Consider the following 14,102-nt stretch of genomic DNA (forward strand, 5'->3'; position numbering starts at 1 on the left):
TTTGGTTTGACTGAGCAAAGGTTTGAGCTGACTCCGTTTCTTCTGAATTGGTGTTCTTGTTCCTAAGGGCAAATCTTGCCCTCTCCTTCTGTGCCAGGGAGGACTTAAATGCAGCAAATTGTGTGCAATTCTGACGTGCAGCAGACAGACTGGAAAGAATGGGAGCTTATGCAGGGGGTTTTGCACACACTGCAGATTCTGACTCTGAAAAGGTTCCTTCTGTGTTCTTGTGCAGTGGGGTGTTGGGGAAGTGGACCCACCATCTGTTCACTCTGGGCATGAGGCACAGGGTGATTACTGCAGTCTCAGCAGATCTGCACTGCAACTTGGGGAAATGACTATTCCTCTCTTTACAATCCCATAGAATCTCCCTTCACCAAGCCCAGCTGTTTAAGCTGGGTCCAAGAGGGAGGATTTAGCCCCCAGTAATTTTGCTGTACCACCTGCTGAATAATATTTTAAGAACAGTCTTCCAAATCCTTATGATCTACCCTTAAACTGTTATGCTGATATGTGTACATTATAGGGCTTGACTTATTGGAAGTTCAGTCATATCCAGTTACCTAGGGTACCCTTCAGATTGTGGGCAATGATAAACTTAATGCTGTTCAGCTGGTGGAAGAACCACAGCATGGATGGATCACAGTTCAAGGTACACTGTATCACAGATGGGCATGAAGGTGTGTGAACTATCTTGATGAACTGATTATTCAATTTTGAACAGGTTGCTTAACTTTGCTTTTCACAGTGAGCTTCCCAGAACAAAATACCAACCCTCCTATACCCCAACCGCTTCCTTGGGTCAGGTTTGATATTTTGTTTCTTTTTCAGATGTTCTGGATAAAATAGCTAAAGTTCCCTGAAACTGTAAGAATCTGTAAGATTTGTGATTACTATTTGACTCACCTATCCCTCCAGCTCTCTGAAACTCTTAAAGCATGGCCTCATTTTAGAGATGCACCTGAATTGGAACTACTGATCTGAACATCCCTGACATTTGAGAGAGTTCAGATTTGGATCTAATTCAAATTTTGCAACACTGGTTCCCCAATAATCTCACTGTGAAGAACTGATGTTAGCAATGCATATGCAGCCTCTCCTGAAGCTTCAGATACTTGCTTCCAGACATCCATCATTAAATTCATAGAACCTTTTCAAACACATGCCCGTAGTGCATTTCTAGACACAAATGTCTCTTGAGTAGAGCTGATTGAAACATGGAATTTCTGTCCCATGGGAAATTCTGATGTTTCATCCGTGGTCTTCATCTTCAATTAAATAAAAAAATCAAAATATTAAAAAAATTGTGCAATGGAAAAGTTTTGAAAAATTATGGTTCAGAATGAAACTTCCCATTGAAACACAATGTTTTAACATTCACAAATCAAAATATTTCATTTCTGCTTGTGGACCCAAAATGAAACATTTAGTTCCCTACTGATGTTAATCTCAGTTTCTACCTGAGCCATATTACATCTCCCGTGATGCACTGCAGTCTCTCTGGCTTGCTTCACACTATTGTTTTGTTTGAAAATTTTCAACCAGAGCTACTCTGAACACATACGCCTTCCTTTATTCTGCTTCTGTTGTTGTGATATTAGTGTTGGCAACTTTCACTCCTTGAGTGTTACCTCAGTACTTTTCAGGCTGCTTTTTATTACACTGTTTCCCACAGACTCCAGGTGGCTGTTTCAGCAGCTGGGAATTTCTGGGGAATAAAAATACTCAGCCATATGTCCTTTCTCTCTGAAATGCCCTTTTCAATGGAAGCTTGGAGGGGAGGTGGTGTAGGAGCTGCTGCAGTGGTTGTATTCTGCCTAAAGATTCCCCTGTGCTTGGGTTGGATCTGCTGGGTTTCCAGTTGTTTTGAAGGGCCCTCAGTCTGATCCAAGCTCCTCCCCCCATCCTAGGAGTTTAAAATATAAAATAGATGGATGACCAAACCAGACAAGGCAGCATTTCATAGGGGTTGATGAGGAAAAAGAGAATAAGGGGAAATGATTCCTGGGAGATTATTGTTCACAGTGACTTCAGAGCATTTAATTTGTTAGTGTTCTGTGTGTGTGGCAGGGGGAGGAGGGACACTATTATGGTTTTAATACTTCATTTTTGGGAAACTTCAGATAAGCAAATGGATTTGTCCAGTAATAGCTGAAGTATCATTTTGCTCTAATAAGGGCCTGTTTAACAATCATGAACCTGTTTTAAAATATTTATGAGGAGCTATTAATGCTGTTAAAAAAACAGTTCTTTGAGTTCGAGTGATTCCTAGATGCATGCTTCCTTGTCTGTTTGCAGTGTGCAGATCTTCCTGGTTTCCAAATTGTCAATCAAGGTCAGTAAGTATTATTACAATACAGTGTATCTCTGGAAAACATTATCATTTTACTACTTTGGGCCTAGTCTAAAACCTATTGAAGTGAACGGAAAGGGTCTTGTTGACTGCAAGAGGCTTTGGATCAAGCCCTTACATAGTGGAGTAGAAGCTTTGTGTCATGGCTGCGCAGATGTGAAAACTTTGTTGGTGATTTATGTTGATAGAAACAGCACATGGTAACTCTCATCCTGCATTTATATAACAGGAGGTAAAGGCTTCAAATTCACAGTTAAAAATCACAAAGATGGAGTTGTTCGTTTTCAGCATGGTGATAGTGATGCAACCAAGGACTATGCAATCTTCAGAATCTTTGATGGAAGGCACAAGTTTCCGATTAACATCCTCCCTAAAGATGACAGTGCACCATTCCTGATGAGCAACATTGTCTTTCAGCTGGCAGAAGGGAAGACAGTCCTCATAGAAAAGATTTTGACTCAAGTGATGATTATATTCTCTGCAAGATAACCAAGCCACCCGGTGCTGAAGAGATTATCAAGACACACTTTCCAGATGGACCAGGTAGAATGCTGATGGTCTCTGAAAGAAACAGTCAACTCATATTACTCAACAATTGAATAACTAGTAACTTTTTGAGATAGTCAGCTTTTTTTAAGGATAAGGAACAGCTATAAAAACATACTAGGTATATGCCCCACACACTAGGATGCTACTGTGGTGAGATGGGACTACCAGTTAATGGAAGGGGAGAAAAGCCAAGGATTGTTTTCTGAAAACTATTTGTGCTGTATCTATTGTATTTTCAAGGTATTCCTGTGTCAACCTTCTTGCAAAGAGATGTCTTCCATGCCTCATTTACTATCACCATCGTAGAGGAGAGATTTTTCAAGACTCATTTGATTTTATCTTATCTGACAGTCAGGAACCTCCTAACCTTTCAGATATTCAAGCGAGTATGGCTAGTTTTTTGACAATGGTCCAGCATGCTGTGTCGGGGGGCAGGAATCCCAGAAGATATAATATTGCATAGCAAGGAACTATGTGGATGCTGGGACTTATGTAGCAAATGTCTTGCTAAAAGCTAACATTATACTTCATGAGCCTGATTCTCATCTCATACTTGTGGAAAATTAGTTTTACTGCCGTGAAATCAATGGAGTTACTCCTGATTTGCACCAGAATTAAAAAGATCAGGCGCACAATTAAAGATTTAGCTATTAGTTCCCTCCCATGTTTTCTTTGGAAGGATTGCACGAATAAAATAAATGAATAGAAATATCAAGGTATTTGGAAAGCACAAGATCAATGGAAAATTGTATTTTTCATTTCCAAACATGTTTTACTGTTAGCAGCAGAGCAGAATTCTCTAGCTGCTGCTGATCAGATTTCATGGTCTATGTCCCCAAATTTTTCAATTCTTTTGTAGACTGTAATGATTCATGTTATGCTGGTGAAAGACCAGTTGCCAGAGGAAGTTCCTGGGACTACAAGACAACTTGTTGTCAAAGAAACTGAGATTGCACACATCACAAACAATCACCTCCACTTTACAGACACCGAGTCCCCAGATAATCAGTTTATGTACATGGTTACTAAATCATGTTTCTCTCCCTCTTCTCCCGGGTATGTATGAAACTGTCGGGCTAAATTAGACTTTATAAGCCAATTGAGAAAAGATCTAACATTTTCCCCCTCTTGCAGAATTTGTGATGTGGTGAAGCTAATTTTCACAGACAGCATGAAAAGCTATAAAAAAGATCCTGCTATTTCTATGCTGACATCGTTCACTCAGGTAAACAACTGGAATCTTTTATATTACTAGAAATTATGTGGTGCTGTTTTGAGTGGGATTTAAACCGTGACCAGTCATGATGCTGTCCAACTGCAGAGGACTGGATTTCACCTGTAATGAATGGTACACTGGGTGCTACTAAACAAAGTTTTGCAACTTGGTGGTATTTACTTAAACCATATTATATGCAGTGTACTCAGAAATATTGGGGTAAATTCACTCCAGGTGGTAAGTGTATAATATTTTTTAAAGGCACTCATTTTACCAAATCAGATCTTTTGATTAAAGTAGGCATTAGGGGAAGATTTTCAAAGGCACAAGTGGAAAGATAAGCACCCAAATCCTATATGCTTCCAGTTGGATTTGGACACCTAAATCTCCTTTGCGATTATGATGTTTTCATTGTTTCTATGATCACACAGTGGGTCAAATTCCCTCGTTTCAATGGAGTCACACCAAGGATCAGTTTGGCCCACCATGGCTGCAATAAGTCCCAATGATCCTGAGTGGTTTCCTTCTTAATAATGTTTCAAAAACATGCAAATGGTCTGCTGTATATGTACATCAAGAGGGTCTTGCCAGAAGAACTGCTTGGTTGCATTCATTTTGATGACAGTAAGAGGTTGATTTATGGATGAATATGCCAGGTGAGTCAGGCTGCAGTGGTTTTCACCAGTGCCACATCTCACATTATGTTCTTCATCCATAACTCAGGAAATTAAACTTGTGAGGTCTATGTGATATTGTCACGTCTGTTTCCCACAGCATGCTGAAACACATTTAAAAGTGGTGTACATGCCCCCAGAGAGAGAGAGAGTGGTCCTGACCCGCTGTTTGAACAGTTTGAGTTTTCTGTTAGTGACCAGCAGGGAAGAGTAGTGGCTGGACTCAACTTTAACATCACAGTGATGCCTGTGGATGATGAAGCACCTAAGGTATTTATCAAGTATCCTAATTATCAGTCGACATGATGCCTTCCTAATGACTTTCCACTGTACAGCTCTAGAGTAAACAGGAGAGTTGAGGGATTTGAATCTATGACAAAAAGGATGATTATTCAAGTGTGTGCTGGCTTTTGATCGCGGTGCTTCAAATATTCAAACCAGTCAATCAATTATTTCTTTGCTTATTTTATGGGGATACATTCCTTTGCCCCACACAATTGTTGCCTGACTTCTTCCTATGAATTGAGGTCCTTCCAGAAGAAAATAAACATTAAGTTTAATTAATTAAAGCGTAGTCACTTTCATTGCTGCTTTTTCGTGGAGTTTTTACTTCAGGCCCCTATGCTTTAAAACTAATACAGTTATCTAATATGCATTTGTGCTTGGGGCCATTCTCTGATCTCTGTCTCCTTTATCTAACGATGCCCTTTGTGGCAGGACACCACCTTTACCTTAGCGGCCTCAGCATTTCTCCCTTGGGCAGTGGGGGCATGGAATAAATCAGTCTTCACTCTGGCTTTATTTCCCCCTATTTACATGATTGGCCACAGGGTTATCCCAAGGCGTTATCTTAAGCAAAACAACCCCCCCCCCACCCCAAAAATAACAAACAAACGAACAACCTCACGATGCAAACAGAAATACTTTCCCCTGCCCCCTCTCCAGGGCGTTACCTTACTATGCTGGCTCCTAGTTGCCAGACCTACCCCAAGCAGCTGTTAATTTTCTTTCCCTATAGAGTGGAGAGACAGCCTTCCACCAGGACAAGCCTTTCCTTCCTGCTGCCAGTGCCTCTGCTGCAGCTTCTCTCATATCTCTCCCCTCTTTTCTCTCACCCGAAGAGGGGTTTTGAAAGGTCACTGGCAGCCCTTAACTGGACTCAGGTGTCTCTGATTATCCTGAGGTAACCTTTTTTCCATTCATAGGTCACAGGGCCTTCACCATTCTAGAGCTGATATATCTGCCCTCCACCAACCGGAGCAGCTGCCATGGATACGAGCCGCATGCACCCCATCAAACTGGCCCAGGTCACCAAGGTGCTGGGCCAGCCGAGCTCGCAGGGCCAGTGCACCCAGGTTCGTGTTGAATTCATGGACGACACCAGTAGATCCATCATCCAGAACGTAAAGAGGCCTGTCCGTGAGGGGGATGTCCTGATGCTGCTGGAATCTGAGCATGAAGCAAGGCAATTATGCTGACCTGCATGCTGCAGCTTGATGGCAAGCCTGATGTGACTACCTCTAATGAAGAGGCGACAGTTCATACCTACTCCACTTGACTTAATGAAGAGGAATGTTGTGTTTCAGAGACTAAAATAAAGGATTTTTTTCCAGTTAAAAAAAAAAAATCAAAACCACTCTCTTATATCTGTGTCAGGACTGACTTTGTCACACCTTTCAGCCATCGATAAGCCCTGAAAACCGCCACAGTGCAAAGAAAAAGGTTCAGGTCCATTAGAAAAGCCTCTTTGATAGAGTACTAGGACATAACTTTTAGCAGCTTAAGTTATGACTCAGAGATCTCTGGGCAAATTCATCTAACCCTTCCTTAGTTGCTTTGTCTGTTATTGAAGCAAGGGGGAAAGCTCTCCTCCTCCTCCTAAGGGAAAGTTACTTTTCTTCATAAGCTTCCTTATATCTCAGTGAATAGTCAGTGCTTTTCTGTAGCCCCTGTGCTGTCCCAGTATTTGTTTATAGGGATGTAGAGGCAGCAAACTTTTCTCAGGCAGGCAGATAGAGAAAGCTTTTCATTCTAGTTGGAGTTTGAGGAGAAGAGAGAGAGAGGCTCTAAACATTTTTACATTATCTATCTATGGTTTTACTCACTGAAGTGGGCAGTATTTTATGAGCAACGTGATGGAAACAAACATGTTGTTAAATTGGTTTTCTTCCTGCTGTTTGATTCACAGCACCAGGTCAGAAATATTATGACTCACCTGCTAGTGCTAACTACCTTTCATCAAGCTATAGTGCTATTGAGTAGACTTGCAAACTTTTTAGTACAAGCTTTTCAGAGGAGGTAACTCATGCCAAGTAGATTTTGGCAGTACTGTTAAGCTCTAAAACAGGGACTCTTGGGACTTGTGAATCCTACTGATGTGAATGTCAAGCCCAAAAGCCTTCCCGAGGATTGAATGATGTTGTTATCTGCGACCACACATTCCTCATTGACCTCGTCTCTCTGACATGCTCTCTTCCTGTCTACTTCCTTGAGAATGGCTTTGTCTCCTTGTCTTTTATTTTGCTGAGTTGCTGTTAGTTTGCTGTGGAGATGGTTGTGAGTTTCTGTGGTACGACACATCCACATGCTGCAGACAGCAGATGCAATTACACACGTGTAGGGAGCTGGGAGTAGAACTTAGGTGATTCAGTTCTAAACATACAGGCCTCCGCCGCTGAGCGTAAGGAGAACTCCTATAGCTGAAATTAGTAGTAAGTCACTTTATCATCTCCATGGATGAGCCACTACAGTGCAACAGCACCCCTACTCGTACACACAAAGCGAATACATCCCGGTGGTTATTGTTGTTTTTGTTTCATTGTTGGACTGTAGGTTTGTGTATGGAGGCTTCTTTGCAGGGCCGGCTCCAGGCACCAGCGAAGGAAGCAGGTGCTTGGGGCGGCCAATGGAAAGGGGCGGCACGTCCAGGTCTTCGGCGGCAATTTGGCGGCGGGTCCCTCGGTCCCTCTCGGAGGGAAGGACCGGCCACTGAATTGCCGCCGAAGAATGAAGTGGCGCGGTAGAGCTGCCTCCGAAGTGCCGCCATTCACGGCTTTATCTTTTTTTTTTAATTATTATTATCTTTTTTCTTCGCCGCTTGGGGCGGCAAAAAAGCTGGAGCCAGCCCTGCTTCTTTGTGTTTGGAATCCTTGGGTGTTTTGAGCCTGTCTGCCTGCAAAGGAAGAGGAGCCTCTGTTTAGTACTTCTGTGAGGGTTTTAGAACTTATTTGAGGGACTTTGAAAGCACAGGAGGACAATATGTGCTGATCCAGATTCCAAGCAGGATTGGGCGAGCCACCTAGTTAAATAAGATCACCTGCATATGTGTTCACTTGTCTCTTGTATCAAACTGAGATGCACTTTTTTGCAGTTAAGAAAAGGTTGGTTAAAGACACTTCTGCCCAAACCTCCCTCCTATACAAGGAAATACAAGTAGATCACAATATCCTCCTGCTCAGTTATGGTGCTTACTCTACTGTCTGGTAAATGGCCTATATTTTTTTGCTTAGTTGGTTTTTAATATCTAACTATGCTTCTCCAAGAAAAGTATAGGTCTCATCTGATTACTAAAACAGGTGGTGTTTACCTGACTAAAGCAGAGATGGGCTGTCATGGTTCTATGTGGGTACAACATTGAAAGCTGTTTGCACCCCGTCACAGGACAGCAACAATAACCAGAACCAGTACTACCTTCCCCACATCCATGTGGTGTGATAGCAGCATCTGAAAGTTAACATGGGGCAATGCAGGTGGGTTTCTTTCTGGTGAGACGCGTGGATGAAATCTGGGAGGCAGACTCTGAACCTGCACTGAGAATGGTTGCAGATCAGTAGGAAATCCAATATAGACACTCCTATGCCAAAGTCTGCTTTTGAAATACTTGTTAGTTGCTGACATGTTAAACTCATTATTTTCCTGTGTATGTTATTTTGCTATTCCTTATAGTGCCTCAGTGCATTTTGTGAGCTCATCACTGTTTTAGATTTTCACCAATCATCTAACAACAGAGGAAGGTGCCAGTTTCTTCATCTCTGGGGAGAATCTAATGGTGTCAGACTTGGACACCAGGGATGATCTTCGAATCCAGCTGAAGAAACGTCCTCAATATGGGCACATTGAACTGTATGGACTCATTATGCAGGAAGGAGATATGTTTACCCTTGAGGATTTGCACTCTTACAAAGTCAGGTAATGCATTTGGATTCTACCTTTAAAAAAAAAATGAATCTCTGCATTGCAAATAATGTTTCCGTTTCAAAAGAATTAACAATAGTTCTGTTTCTGCAATAGAAATTTTTTGGGAAAAAATCATTGTCATTAATTTTAGAGTACATTTAGAAAACAGGGCTATCTAAATTGAATACTGTCCAAAAATATACATGACTAGGGGTATTGGGTTCTTCACCTATTAGAGGTGAGGACATAAATGTCTTTTACATCATGTCATGTCACGCAAGACATTTTCACAATTATGCACACATGGGATTTTTTCTTTGTTTATATTCACTAGTGAAGACAATTGTGATTCATGTCATGGACTCATCTCTGTCGCTTACCTCTGAACCACTGAATAATTATCATGATCCAGATCCTCAGCTGGCATAAATCAGTGTAACTTCACTGAATCCAATGGAGTGATGCTGTTTTATGCTGGCTGAGGCTCTAGACCAATATGCTAAGATTAAACAGAAGCATCTCACAGGATCATTTGTAAGTGGTGGGCATTGCTAGACCTTAGTCCTTCCCCCCACCTTCTATTTATAGGTTTCTAATATTCACTACTTAATGAATATCACTTTTCATTATAATTATGTTAAAAGGTACCAGCATGATGATTCAGAAACCCTTGAAGATATAGTCATATTTCCAGCAACAGATGGATTTAACACTGCAGATGGAGTGTTAAGAGTGCAGGTAATAAGAAATTCAGCAATGCACTGTAGTGAAATATAATTGGAAAGTATTAATCACATATTGGTTACTTCAGCTCGACTAAGTAGATTTTTAATTTTCATCAATCTTTTTACCAGATTTCCCGGAAAGGTTTCATCCAGGAGTCAAACTCAGCCTAAGCAGAAATGTCTATAAAACAACTCCAGAGTTATTAATGACTAAGGCCCTGATCTTGAAAAGACTTATGCACATGCTTAACTATACACACTAGGAGTAGATCCATTGAAGTTAATAAGACTGCTCACCGTGTGTGTCTAGCTAAGCATGTGCATAAGTCTTTGCAGGATCAGGAGCCTACCTATAGACCAAAACGGGAAAAGACACTTTGGTTTTCTCTCTTCCTAGTAGCTATTTTCTCCTGCTATTGAACCTTCTCAAATCCTGTGTAATAGACACTGCTACCTATTTAAAACCATGGTAGAAATTTACCTTAGCCCTTTTAAAATCTGTCTTTGAACACGTAAATGCAGTTGCACTAGGAGCCCAGTTGGCATTTCAAAGGGAGTCTTGCCTAAGTAAGGAATGCAAGATAGAGTGTTTTGGTGACTGTTAGTTGTATGCTTTGTTCTCATGCAGATAGATTTCCTTTACTGTAATTCTACAAAACACTACTTCATTTGTGAAGTTAGAAAATAGATAGATTACATGATGTAATCCATATTCCTCCCTTGGGGAATCTATAGAACAGTGAACTTTGTGAGTATTGAGTAGAGCTGAATAGAGCTGTTTGAATTTTTCACAGAAAATTTCAATTTGTTGGCAGAAATTCAAAATCAGAAAAATTGTGGATGAAGAGTGAACTATTTCTGTTTGGAACTGCTGTCACAGAGCCTTATGGGGACTTGTAGATCATGTGCCTCGTGCTCACATTCTCCTTTATAGGCCAGACTCCCTGGTTGGACTACATATCCCACGATGCACCATGGATTCCCCTTTTGGAGAGAAGGCCCACCATGGTGGGGGAGTGCACCATCGGAGATGTAATTTGGCCAGGGAACCCTGCCCACAGAGGAGAATAGGGATAAAAGTCAACCAAACTGCAACTCACATGAGTCACCATGGCAGCACAGCCAAATTAAAATATTTAGGTTTTTGGGCATTCTTCCCCCACACCAGCTCCATCAACGAAAAATCAATTTTTTTCTGTGGAAAGCAGACGCTTTCATGAAAAACTTTGTTCAGTTGAAAACCCCATTTTCTGTTGAATAATGTTGATGGACATTTTTTGAACAGCTGTAGGTCTGAAATATAACGCAAAATGCCATAAGTAATGTTAAAGTTTAATATTTTATCTGAGAAGCTAGATGTCCAGACATAGATGAAGGTGGAGTTAAGGCTGAGAGAATATACCATCAGAGTGAATAAAACTAATAATAACATTGTAGTTTAAAATAAAAAACAAGTGTTGGGAACCCAGGAATTCAGAATTGAGATGAAACGTAAAAGCAACCCAAACATCTTGCCACCTCCCCCCCTAAATTCTCTTCCCGAGTCCCTACCTCATCCTTCAATAAAAGGCTAAAGTGTTGAAGGAAAGGGAGTTAGAAAATAAGGCGTGGTCTACACTAACACCCCAATTCGATCTAAGGTACGCAACTTCAGCTACGTGAATAACGTAGCTGAAGTCGACATACCTTAGTTCGAATTTACCGCGGTTCAGACGCGGTCCACACGCGGCAGGCAGGCTCCCCCGTCGACTCTGCGGTACTCCTCTCGCTGAGGTGGAGTACCGCAGTCGACGGCGAGCACTTCCTGGTTCGACTTATCGCGTCCAGACCAGATGCGATAAATCGAACCCGGAAGTTCGATTGCCAGCCGTCGAACTACCGCGGTAGTGTAGACCTGGCCTTTGTCTTAAAATGGAAGTGTAGGCTCACTCTTAACTATTGCATCTCAACTAATTGCTCCATAACATGAAATAGTGTTTGTAACCTCCTCTGCACTGTGAGTTTGCTATTCAGGATGCTGATAGAAATGAGGTATTTACATAATAGCTCATCAAGATGTTTTTGGTAAAGTTACATTCAACGGAAAATATTTAATTTTTTTATTTGCACTCTAATTGGAACACATTTCCAATTTCATCTAATTGGTTGGGAACAAATCCACCAGCATCACCGATGTCCAAAGTTACTGATAGATCCCAGATCGAGACTCAGATGCTAAACATTTGACCATAACAATTAGAATAAACAGCAGCTGATAACCATTATGGATCAAATAACCTTCCCAGAGTGTGAAGTGTGCTACAGGAATATATCTGAGAGGCAACAGTTTATTACTTGCTTGTTAGATGAGCTCCCCCATATGAGTGACAGAGGAAATAAGGTTGTTGTTAGAATAAAATCTAGTCCAATACTGCTTTTTGGACTTTGAACTATAAATGAAAATATCTCTCCTCTCCCTCCCCTTCTCATTCTTTCAAGATTATACCAGTTAATGATAAGCCCCCAGAGCTACAGGCAGGATTAAAATCAAGACTGGAGTGTCCGGAGGGAGGACACGTTGTTATCACCACAGAATACCTTTATGCAACAGATGCTGATAGTGATGACACAAAATTGACATACATGATTGCTCGTGCTCCAGCGCATGGGGTGATTCAAAAGAGAGGATTCATGGTGGATAAATTCTTCCAGCTGGATGTCACTCAGAGATTGATCACTTACATACATACGGGTAATATACAATTTTGATTTTCACAGTTTGCTTGTTCCTTATTAAGTGCTACCTCTCTATTTTTTTATTACTAAATGCCACCACAACTATGGATTATTGTATTATGGTCTGTTTCTATTTTTTTTTTTATTATAAGCCTTCTTATCAAGAGGTCTATAACTCTGTGATTAAAACTTGTTTGAGGCTGGAGCCTGTTGTCAAAGAAGATTTGGCTCTTTCCAGCTGGTTAGATTGTATTTTGGTTAGTTTCAGATTCCTCTTTTGGACTCCTATTTTAGGGCCAGATTGTGCTACTGTCATTCACTTTGACTTCAGTGCATGTTTGTGTAGCGACATACCATCACAATAGCTTGACACAGGCATCTCATAGGTGTCAGAAACAAACATTTAATCACCTGCTAATGTGGGTGATTTCATACAGTTTGTTTCTACCCAAAGTATTTGTTGAGCCCTAGACCTGCCCTGTGCTACTTGCACTGAGTTACCTGGGCACTACAGGATGAGTTAAGGGTGGAATAGCTGCCTGAATTGTCCTTGTCTTTGCTGTTTTGAGTCAAACCAATATTTAGAGTGTTAAATTTTCAGTGAAATTCTCTCCTGCACCTTTTCTGATTTTACTTTAAAACTGTGTTTGTATATACTAATGAGTATTAGAAGAAGTGTCCGCCAACCCACTTTCTTGTGCAGTTTCAGTTGCAATAAAGAACATCAAAACACTGTCTTTTAAAATACTTTAATTACAGTAGGAAAAAAATTCTTGTTTCTCACTGGTTTTTTTTTTCTTTTTCGCTTTTATGTCCATATACATTATCATTCAATTCCTCCTGCACAGCAGCAAGAATGCTACTGTTGTACAGATTTCAAGCACAGCAGATTATTGTTCGTGCCATCAGCCTGGAGAAGAGAACTACTTCAATACATTAATCTTTCTTTCAAGTTCAAAACCACCTGCTTTCCCCTCTCCTCCCCCACCCTGTGACTGTAGCAGCCTTTGCGATGGGAGACTGCTTTCTCTGTTGCTCTGCTCTTTCCCAAGAACACCGCTATTCATCCTATGGGCAGATTGGGCACTCGAAATATTGCCAGTTTGCACACTAGCATTCTGTATCCTCATCTTGGTGGGTACTGTTTTGTCAGTAGATGCCTCCTAGTAATTGTTAAATAATATATCTCCACCTTGAGATCAGCTGCAGCAAGTCTTTATGGAAGTAGGGGCTTTTGTGTTCTCTTGAATTTTCTGACACTGTATTCTATTCTACGGGATTTTTTTTAGCCCTTTTGTTTTCTTAAAGATAAAGCTGTTTTTAAGAATATTGGCCTGTCTGAAATGAAAAGCTGTAACCTGTTAGTTGATAAAGCCCACCCAGTCTAGAGAAATGAATTCTGCTTATATACTGCTATTATTTTAGTACAGTATGGTATATACAACTTTTTTTTTTAAGGATGGGCAATAAAATTGTTCCCCTTATAATGCTTTCTACATGTGGCACTTATTGCCTGTTGTACCAAACAGAAGATTTTTATTATAAAAAGGGTTTGTGCACTGCACAGGGTTAGATGATCAGATTTCCAGCCTCCCCACAGAGACTGTGTTGTGTAGGGCAGGTCAAAAATTTTCTGTTGAAACTGATTGTAAATGAAAACTAGGTTTCTGACCAAGTGAAATTTTTATTTAAAA

At 40.8% G+C, this 14,102-nt stretch overlaps 2 pseudogenes; both read left to right on the forward strand.

Annotated features, from left to right (window-relative positions):
- Positions 1-14,102, forward strand: part of LOC113407372 — a 150,690-nt pseudogene that overhangs the window by 70,342 nt on the left and 66,246 nt on the right.
- On the forward strand, positions 6,061-6,270 carry LOC113407425 (annotated as a pseudogene).

The sequence above is a fragment of the Terrapene carolina genome, unplaced genomic scaffold (assembly GCF_002925995.2).
Source record: "Terrapene carolina triunguis isolate 2854851 unplaced genomic scaffold, T_m_triunguis-2.0 Scaffold211, whole genome shotgun sequence".
Taxonomy (NCBI): domain Eukaryota; kingdom Metazoa; phylum Chordata; order Testudines; family Emydidae; genus Terrapene; species Terrapene triunguis.